Source organism: Clupea harengus, chromosome 20, assembly GCF_900700415.2.
Source record: "Clupea harengus chromosome 20, Ch_v2.0.2, whole genome shotgun sequence".
In the NCBI taxonomy this organism is placed as follows: Eukaryota; Metazoa; Chordata; class Actinopteri; order Clupeiformes; family Clupeidae; genus Clupea; species Clupea harengus.
The window spans coordinates 18,959,615-18,969,956 of record NC_045171.1 but is presented as its reverse complement, the minus strand read 5'-3'; the positions used below and the strand labels follow the sequence as shown (position 1 = coordinate 18,969,956).

The 10,342-nt window shown below is 42.0% G+C and overlaps 1 protein-coding gene across 3 annotated transcripts in view; it reads left to right on the top strand.

Moving 5' to 3' along the window:
* rraga (Ras-related GTP binding A) overlaps window positions 1-296 on the top strand; it is an 11,962-nt gene extending 11,666 nt beyond the window's left edge. For all 3 annotated transcript variants that reach the window (XM_012834431.3, XM_012834430.3, XM_031586832.2), the window contains exon 11: window positions 1-296. This exon is cut by the window's left edge and continues 300 nt beyond it. The gene's annotated coding sequence lies outside the window, so the exon portion shown is untranslated.
* The last annotated feature ends 10,046 nt before the right edge of the window (window positions 297-10,342 follow it).

Sequence of the window (10,342 nt, the reverse complement as noted above, 5' to 3'; positions counted from 1 at the left end):
GAATTAATCTTTCTGCTCTGTCATTTCACTGTGAGATTGTGTTTTCTTTTTTTTTTTTTTTTAGCACTGTTTTTGCATCCTAGTGTTTACGGAGCTCACTAAGGTAGTTTGCCAGGAACACCGAGGATGAATCGACAATAATGTCAAATGAAATCTACACAACTGCACTCTTGTTAAAAAGAATAAAAAAAACAACAACATGGCACACAGTATCTTCTTTTCTACAAGAGCTGTTTGTACCTCTCTATTTATTATCCTTGGTGATGGCTTAAATAAAAATCAAATCAACCACAAAACAAAATGGTCTGCAGTTCTTTGTGCTCTTCGGCAGCAAAACTCCAGCATGAGCCAAAAACACAGAGACCTTGGGGAACAGCACCGCATTCCATTCTGTGACCAGAAAGAGATTCCGCTCATGGAAAACCCAGCATTTGGGCCTTAATTCCACAAAATTCCAACTGATCTCATTGACTTAGGCGGTGTTAAATGTTGATCCCCATAGCGGAACAATATGATACTTTTTCTGATAAGACTAATCGGTCTGATGTTTTCACTGGATCGGGCACACATAAGAAATTAAGGATTAAATTCAACAAACATACTTTCAAGTTGTTTACCTAATTCTTGCAAAGGGCTGCCATAAGATAGGGTAGATTTAACACTGAGTCTACGGGGTGAACTCTTCTGCTATAAATTGTTTTAATTGCAGGAATCCGGCATTAGATCTGGCCAGCCAGAGCAGTAGATCTCCCCCGTGCTGTGAATTTTCTGTCCTCCCAAATGCCGGGCCGACTTTGGAACTTAATATGCAACTTGTAGTGTCCTTGGTGAGTTTCACACTGTGCATATTTTGGCAGAATCTATATCCTGGTGCCGAGGTGTTTATTAAGACTTGGTTGCTGTGATCATTAGTGGCTTTTTAAAAAGGACCTATTATGCCCATTGTCAGTGTGTTCATCATTTTATTTTGGGGGTCTACTAGATTAGATTTACGTGCCTAAATGTTCCAAAAACACATTATTTTTCTCATACTGTACATCTCTATTCACCCTCTGTCTGAAACTCACTGTCTTTAGCCCCCCACTTCTTCTTAAAATGGAGGTTTTAAGAGATGTTAGATGTGGTGGAATGCCCATGGCAAGCTCTGGGAGGTTCTAAGATGTGTTAGATGTGGTGGAATGGCCATAGAAGGTACTACAGTTGTGTAGGAGTCTAAGATTATTGTTGACAAGCTTCCTCCTGCTTGTCATGCCCAATAACTTGCAGGGATGCTGGGAACATCAGAACGACCGCAGACAGACGCCAACCCCAAGGGTCAGAGGAGAGGAAGAGTGGCCTGGTGTTTGATAAGCTTTGAAGTATCCTCCTGTCTTAGGGAGAACAACAAAAAAATCAAACCGTCCTACAGAACTGCTAGTCTCCCTTCCTTTGCCAGAGCCCTGGAGTCCAGGACCCTCTTTAACACACACACACACACACACACACACACACACATACACGAGCCTTCAGAAGTCCAGGGCCCTCTTTAACACACACACACACACACACACACACACACATACACGAGCCTTCAGAAGTCCAGGACCCTCTTTAACACACACACAAACACACACACACACACACACACACACACACACATACACGAGCCTTCAGAAGACCAACCCACACTCTTGGTTTCCAAGAACCAAATCAAAGCATCCAAAAGACTGAATGGCCAAACACCACAGGGCAGCCCATTTAATCTGCTGGATCAGAGAAAGAGCAGGAACATGCCTTCTGGGCTGCCCAATGAAAAAAGTAACCTCACAAGACCCAATAGTTGTGTTTGATTGGGTCCCTTCATTGCAGCATGTGATGCACGTTGGCAGTGTATACAAGTTAAAGAGAAATTTGAAAGCACTTGACTCAACAGGTTTGTTTGACGTCTTGCAAATACTCCATGGTACCAGTACCAGACATGTTTACCCATAGAAGCAGTGGTTGAAAACGGCGGAGTGCTGCTTCATGGATCTGATTTGGGGCCCATACTTCTACCTCCATTTCAGTTTGGGCCCAAAGTTGACACAGGCTGCCCTCCAAAAGAGCTGAACCCAAGCTACACGTGAGCATCTGGTTTTGTCCATATGCACAGCCGCATACATACTCTCACACACACACACACACACACACACACACACACACACACACACACACACTAAACGTTGATACATACACATGCACACACACACATATCGTTACACACAGTACCCAAGGGTGTATGTGGGGCCAGAACATCTGGCATTGGTCCATGCATAGAGTTCGGGTTTCAGGAATCTGCGATGTGAAACTTACCACCAGCAGCGGTTAGGGAAGGCCCTATCTGCCCTGATCTGCCCCCCCCCTTCCCATTACACCCCCTACCACGCCTGCATACCCAAACCACCTCCACCACCTTATCACATGTTTACTTCTCCATTTATTCGGTAGCCCTGCGTGGGGTCTCACAGAAATCCAAACAGGACATGCAGAGGACACTATCCCTGGTGCAACGTTCACAGAGTGCTCACGTTCATCTCTGTTTGCTTATGCGTGGATGCTTACTAAGAGTTGAGCCAACACCAGTAGATATCATCTTTAATGCGTGGATACTCACTAAGAGTTGAGCCAACACCAGTAGATATCATCTTTATGTGTGGATGCTCACTAAGAGTTGAACCCACACCAGTAGATATCATCTTTAATGCGTGGATGCTCACTAAGAGTTGAATCCACACCAGTAGATATCATCTTTTTAAACACAAGCTCCAGCTGAAAAACTCCAAATGTATGTGCATCCTGTTCAGATTCAATGAGTATCATTTCATATAAATATAAATGTAACACATGAGGCAAAATAAATATTACATCTTACATATTATGCTTATTTAGAAGACTGACCATAACCTCACAAAATAATTGCAAAGATGTTCTCCAAACGGTAAAAGTAATGTTTTGATCTGTTGATCCATTAACAATGAATGCAATGATGTGTGAAGAACAACCCCAACTCTGAGGACGAGAGAACAAACCCAGGAGATGTAAAACAGCTGAGATTCTTATCTAATATTTATTGTACTTCAAAGTTCTCACTGAATTCATCTCCAAGGACACCACAGAGTTCTTACTCAATAATAGTCCCGACCACCAGATATGTCATCCAATCACATCCCAGGGCACAAAGATGAACAAGGATTCTGTCCCTCTAATGGAGATTGTCATCAGTAAACTAAATAAGTGCAGATACACTGGACAACTCTTTTCAATGTTGCGGAGCAATGTTGTTTGGGGACTTTCCCATTGATTGGGCAAAACATTTTCATCTGCAGAATTGTAATGATCAGTGGGCAACTTCTCACGATCAAAGTCAAAGTAAAATGCATTGTCATCTCAGCTACTTACGCGTATACAGTAAGACGAGACGGAGTGGCTTCAGTTCAACAGCGTATATGAGGCACACAGAATACGCATTTATGATAAACTATGTGTGCATTGTTGCATGAGCTGCCACAAAGGAAAATATGAATAGAGTAAATACATATGGAATATAATATGTCTACATGTTTTTGTGTAAAGGATTAGCAGCAATAAAGGTATGTAGAGATCAGTGGTGATCTGTGGTGATGACCTGTAGTACCTAGGTGAGACAATATTTATATACAGAAGTGGTATTAACATTCCTCAAAATGTTGCCCCTGTTTCATTACCTCATGAGGTAGACTCAGACCAATTTTTCATTATTCCTAAACATTGCATCCCTTACAGCAAAGGAAATAATGTGTGAAGCGTTCTCAAATGATTCAATATGAAAACATTTGATTTACTGAGCATTCCCAGTAGGCTAACATGACATCATAGCCTGATTTTGAAAAATATTAAACTGATAAGCAAGATGAAAGATTAAACTGGTCTGAAGCAAGCATACATCTAAAAAACTGCAAAACGGATGAATCTCTCAGGCAATGAATTTTCAATGCTACTGATAAGAACAACCTCTATGAAATGTGACTATGCTGAATTTGTCGGGGCTGTCCTCAGATCTGTAACACTGTCAGGTACTATCATGCTTACACACAGCATGTTTTCAGATCTCTCCCTTCTAGATGCGTAAATCAATTACTGTAATTCACTTGTACTGCAAAACTAAAAGGCTGCGATTTGATGGCTGCATTTTTCTGCCTATTTCTGTGTAAAGTGTAAAGTTGCCAAAACATGGTCCCAAACTCAGACTATGAGACTATATGCTATACTAAATGCTCTCTTCACATGGTATTAGGTTGCTAGTGTCCAGTTCCGATGCTGGATGTATGCATGTGTAGTCCTGCACACACACACCCCATCACTTGTGATCCGTTACCCAGAATGCTCTTGGTGTACTCGGCTGCTAAGCGGAGTGTTTCCATCTGACCGTGTGTGTGTATTTGTGGCTCTTGCAGCAGCCACGTGTGTGTGACGCACAAGAGCAGGATCTGGAGAATGGAGCCTCAGTCTCGCAGCCCCCCCTCCCTTAAGTGAAATTGTTATCTCATTTTGGATCTCTCTGCAAATTTCATCAAGGCCCAAGCAGCACGGCATCTTTCACAGAAATAACTTTCTTTTGCTTTCTGTCCCTCTCTCTCTTTCTGTACGGGCCACATGTCAGAGTATAAATGTGTGTGTGTGCGTGCATGTGTGTGCTCATGTTTGTCTGAGTATGAATGTGTGTGTGTGTGCTCATGTTTGTCTGAGTGTGGATGTGTGTGTGTGCTTATGTGTGTGCTCATGTTTGTCTGAGTATGAATGTGTGTGTGTGTGCTCATGTTTGTCTGAGTATAAATGTGTGTGTGTGCGTGCATGTGTCTGGTCATGTTTACCTGAGTATAAATGTGTGTGTGTGCGTGCATGTGTCTGGTCATGTTTACCTGAGTATAAATGTGTGTGTGTGCGTGCATGTGTGTGCTCATGTTTGTCTGAGTGTGGATGTGTGTGTGTGCTCATGTGTGTGCTCACTGCTCATGTTTGTCTGAGTATGAATGTGTGTGTGTGCGTGCATGTGTCTGGTCATGTTTACCTGAGTATGAATGTGTGAGTGTGTGTGCATGTGTGTGGTCATGTTTAAGGCCCCGTCACACCATAACGTTCTGGTCAACGTTCTATGACGTTAGAGGAAACGTTGGTAATCGTCCATGGTTGCTGGTATAGCGCCAGAAGAGCGTTGTGTGAAAGCTGGTGAAAGCTGTAATCGTCGGTGATCGGCGGAGAACGCTGGTCCGAAAATAAATGTTTGAACATGCACAAAAGTTCTCATGGAGACCAGCGTTCTTCAACGTTTAATTTAAACGCTGGAGAACGTTCGTGAAACGTTTTACTAAAGTTGCACGCATTTGGCTATCGTTAGTCAGTCGTTACCCTAGCGTTACTTGGTTGTTATTAATCGTTTGCCTTGCAGTGAACGACTCACTGGCGACCTGTCAACGACCACTGAACAATGAGCGTCATTTAGCGTTTCCCGAACGTCCATGCATGTGGGTAGGGTAGACTGAGTACAGTTGATGCACCCGAAATAACCTGAGACGTGATTTTTAGTTTGGACTTGCCTACTAACGTCCTCTTTGATCCCGGGAAATTTGAGCACCTAATTCATCTCTCGTACGAAGATATCATCGAAAGTTTTTTCACCAAGGGAAGATCTTGATTTTATCATGTCCCTTCTACAATTAATATGCTATTAACCATACGTGATCAACAAACGCAACTTACATCATTGCAAACGTTATTCTGTGCACTTTAAATCTACATATACCATGCTATCATGTCATGCAAAGTCATTGCATAATCTAGCGAAAAGCGTGAGGTGGTCAGCGGGGTACCCGCGATAAGCAGGTTAGAAGTCAAAGTTAGACAACAAACAAAGCAAATGAAAATAAAATGTTATATTTTTGATATTAGAACTGTCTTATATGAATGGGTGTCTTTTCAAACATGGATGTGTTGATGTTTTCTAATAATAAACATTGAGAAACACAAATTCAGTGTCAAATTTAAATAATTTATTTTAATAACATAAAACTCCAGGAATAACGCCCGTTATTTCGTAAATCACAGTAATAATAACAGTAAATCTTCGTCCGAAGACATTGCTAGTGAAAGAGGCTTTGTATTCTTCTTACTTTCAGCAGCATTTATCATCTTCTTACTTGCAGCAGCGCTAATAGCAGAAGCCCCCCTCACAACTTTTCGTCGTCTTGGCGGCATGATGTTCACTGTTCAGATCAACTGAATCCACTATGATTTTCCAGCGTTTTATACCCGTTTGACCATAAAACCCACACGTTAGCAAAACACGCGGTAATCACGCGCTCAACACGCTCGTCTAACGTTGACTTATCGTTGGTCGCGCGCCAGTGACACGTTCAGCACACGCTCCTCATGCGTCAGTCCCACGCTAGTCATGTGTCAATCCTACGCTATTCTGTCGTTAGTCACACGGCAAATGTGTCCACCTCGCCCTAGAACGCTCGAAATTGAACGATTAGAACGTTCAGAGAACGTTGACCAGAACGTTATGGTGTGACGGGGCCTTTACCTGAGTGTAAATGTGTGTGTGTGCTCATGTGTGTGCTCATGTTTGTCTCAGTATCTCACAGTGTGGTACATATTCTGTTTACTCAAGGCTATTCAATATGGCTATTCATGGGGGGTGCAGGATTGTCATTCAGTCTTGTGTTTTCCTTGCGCCAGATATTGCCTAACCCAGAAGAACAAACAGTCCTGGTGCTTTGGCAGTGTGAGGGAGTGAGTGTCAGGCAGTGTGAGTTTGACTGATGCTCGCCGTGCTCGAGTATTCCCATCGACCTCTCTTCTGTCCAGGATGATGTGAACAGCCCTAAACAACTGCTATTGAAACAGGCTCCAAAGCAATGAGGCAGGACAGCACTCAACAGGCTAAATTATCCACTTTTATTCTGGCATCTGGTATGATGACAGAAAATGTGTATGTATTGGGCGGAGATGAGAAATAATCAAACATTCAGAACAGATCATCTGTCGTTTGGTGCCAATCTTAGAGGCCCGGGAGGGCATGTGCCAAGTGGCTCTGCCAGTTGCCTTGTGGTTATTTGAGTCTTTTTGTTCTGACCAAGTGAAACTAAATGAAATATGAAGTTAATGAAATATGGGTTTGTCTGGCCAAGATGTTGGGTCATACAATTTGTTACAATCATTGATTAAACATCTTGAGATAAAGCAAAGACATTGCAAGGCGCTGTTTCAGTGAAGCACAAATTAGCACAAATCAGGGCTTTCTCTGAAATTATGAAATTTAATTAAAAAAAAGAACAAAACCTGTATCTGGGGCAATTACTGAATACCGAAAGTGGCATTTTTTGATTGCCCAGAGTCCAGAGGTTCTTTTGTTCTCTTTTTGTGTGGCCAGACAAAGAGGCCTTTCTCTCCTAAGTTTGCCAAATGTCATTTTCCCTGAATTTGCTGTGATGCCCTCCGGTGCTTGCATACCCCCAGTAATACGTTGATGCAGTTTGTCAAATAAATTTCAGCCGACGCCAACGTTGTCTGCCATCATATTCCGGCCTCTATGATGAAATTATGGAACATTACACAAAAGCCTATCCTGCTGTACATCATAACCGATCCATAGGAGTTAATGCAACTGTACAGTATATGTTGGGCCGTCATACTCCTAGCTGACAGTAGAGGCTACTGCTGTTCCTCAGCCTCAGATGCTGCCCCTTACTTGATGGAGGAAAAACCCTCAGAGAACATCTGAAAGATAAACAAGGGCATTCTAAACCCAAGGCCGTAGACAGGATTTTTATAAATACCAGAGGCAAAGGTGTCTGCAAAAAAAAAGGTCAAACAGATGCCACAGTTGGTCAACTAGATGCCATGTCTGCATTGAAACAAGCCTGCACATGTTTCATTGTTCTGCACATGTACACATATTGGAGCCCCTTATGGCACTTGACGTGATTAAGTTGAAGTAAGTTTGTTTAACAATGAGTTTGTTTACAGAATAAATTGTGCAATATGGATGGATGGTATTGATGTGTATGTGTTTTTTTATCTCTGTGTGTGTGTGTGTGTGAGAGAGAGAGAACATTTCAGAGGTAGACTATTAGAATTAGTATTGAGATAAGATAAAGGAAATAGTGGTTAATAATAAATAAATGTGCAGATTTGGCTGGAGGAAAGAAGAGTGAAAGAACAGCCCTTCTCTCTCTCTCCTCTTCTTTTCCTTCCCTCTCTTTGTAAGACCCTTCCCCTCTTCTCTCTCCTCCTCTCCTCCTGACTCTGTCTCTTCAGGATAAGAAGCCTGTTGCTTTAAATTAAAACAGTTTTTAAAGGATAACAAAAGTCTGAAGAAGTAGTCCATGAGTTGCTCTTATTTGATAATAGGCTATATCAGGTCATGCATCTGTAGCATCTATTGCATTCCCATGCAATCCTCAATCAGCGATTCGAACCAGGATGTGACGTTTTTAAGCCACAACAAAGAGATGAGTTCCAGAACAAGATCTACAGGATACACCCGCGCCACATCATTTAAAAGGTTATCTAACACCTCCCATCTATGCCCTGTTTGTTTGACCCCTTTTTCAGCCTCCCATCTGACCCCAATCAAATCAGAAGGCGATACCTTATCTTATAACACACCCATTATTATCCCTTGGGTCAACTGGGGTCACACCCTCTTATTTCAAATTCCAACGGTCACTTTCTAAACTCCTTCTAAATCTAACCCAAATCTAAACCTTAAACTAATTCAATGGGTATCCTGTAAATCCTTTCTTATTCATACAAAAATATTCCTACACATCCTTCAGGTCATGTAAGCAGAGTTGTCAATGTGGCATCCCATAATTTCATATAATTTAACTCAGCGTCTCTTTTTTGGCAGTAGGCCCACCTGTACTTAACCCCTTTTCTCAATCACCTTCTCTCTGTCTCTTCCCCTGTGGCTCCACTCCTGTAATCTCTCCAAAAATGAGTTCAGCGTGTTTTAGTTTGTTTTGTTTGAGTTAAGGCGTTCAGTTATTCGTTTATAAATACAACCCTCTGTGAATTTGAACTAATGTTCTCTTGTTTTGAAGGAATGCGTCAGATTGTAGGTTCTATCTGGGAACACACCCCATATTTTAGGTTGCGTGCGTATGTTTCTTAAACTACGCATTAAGAAATCCACCTTATGTAAAGCTGTGTCAATGCGCTGATCGCACTCGGACTCGGTTCTATTCTCATTTAATAAAATATCCAGAACCTGCGGAAAACACACCAAGGACATGACCTTGTGTCCTCAGTGGTAGATATGGGCATGTCTAAACCCCTTGATTCCTTTTTAAATTCAATTGTGTTCATATCGGAAGTGCTTTCTCTGTGGAAAATGCTGATGCTTTTTTTTCAGGAGGATCTTGGGGTAAATGTCAGTGGGCCTAAGGACAGCCCAAAGGAAAACACTGAAGGCAAGATGAAAAAAAAGGACACGACTTTGAGCCTGGACGATCCGAGAGAGTGGCATCATATGCCTTTGAGGTCCATGAACGTGCTTAGGCACCAAAGCCTGTCTTTGAGCTCTTAATTGGAGTGCATTTGGCAGATGAGCCGCTGGTAAACAGTTCTAATGGGAGAATAAGATTGAAACGCAGGCCTGTGCTCACGCTATAGGGCAAAACACAGAGGCTACAGTTAACTACAACTGTGCCAAGTGCGTTCTACTGACCGCTGGTGCACTCTACCTTACTTCAAGTTACGCTAGGACAAAATAGTGCTTATGTGAGGTCTTTTTTACACCCCATAAAAAGACCATGGACCTGGATTCAATTAAATCATTTATTTTCTAAAGACCTCTTACTTTAAGTGACAGCTCAGTTAAAATGAGGAATTGCTCTCTGACATTTGCTATACCAGGTGAGATTAAGCCCCCTGTGAAGACCAACTGAAGGTCAAAAGGTCACTGAAAAAGTGGGCCATTTCCTTTCCTTTCTCCACCTATGCTAGCCCCTTTAAAAACGTACTATGGTCGGCATCATTGTGGAGGAGGTTACTACTGTATTTAATATAATAAATTCACACTTAAAACAATAAGAAAAGATTCATTTAAAAGAGTAATTTAGATGACTTAGATCTTCAGGGTCTCATAGATATTAGCCAGGGGTCCGTTAGTCGGTTAGCGTTTTGAAGGTTTGCCCAACTGAAGTTGTTTACTTTTTCACCAGCGTTTCCCAAACCATTTTTTAAGAGTTACCCTAAGAGAAACCTTCCTACTTATACCTTCAGAGGCTGAATACATTTTTCTGGAATCGATTTCTGTCCTTCACCTAGGTTTGAGTAC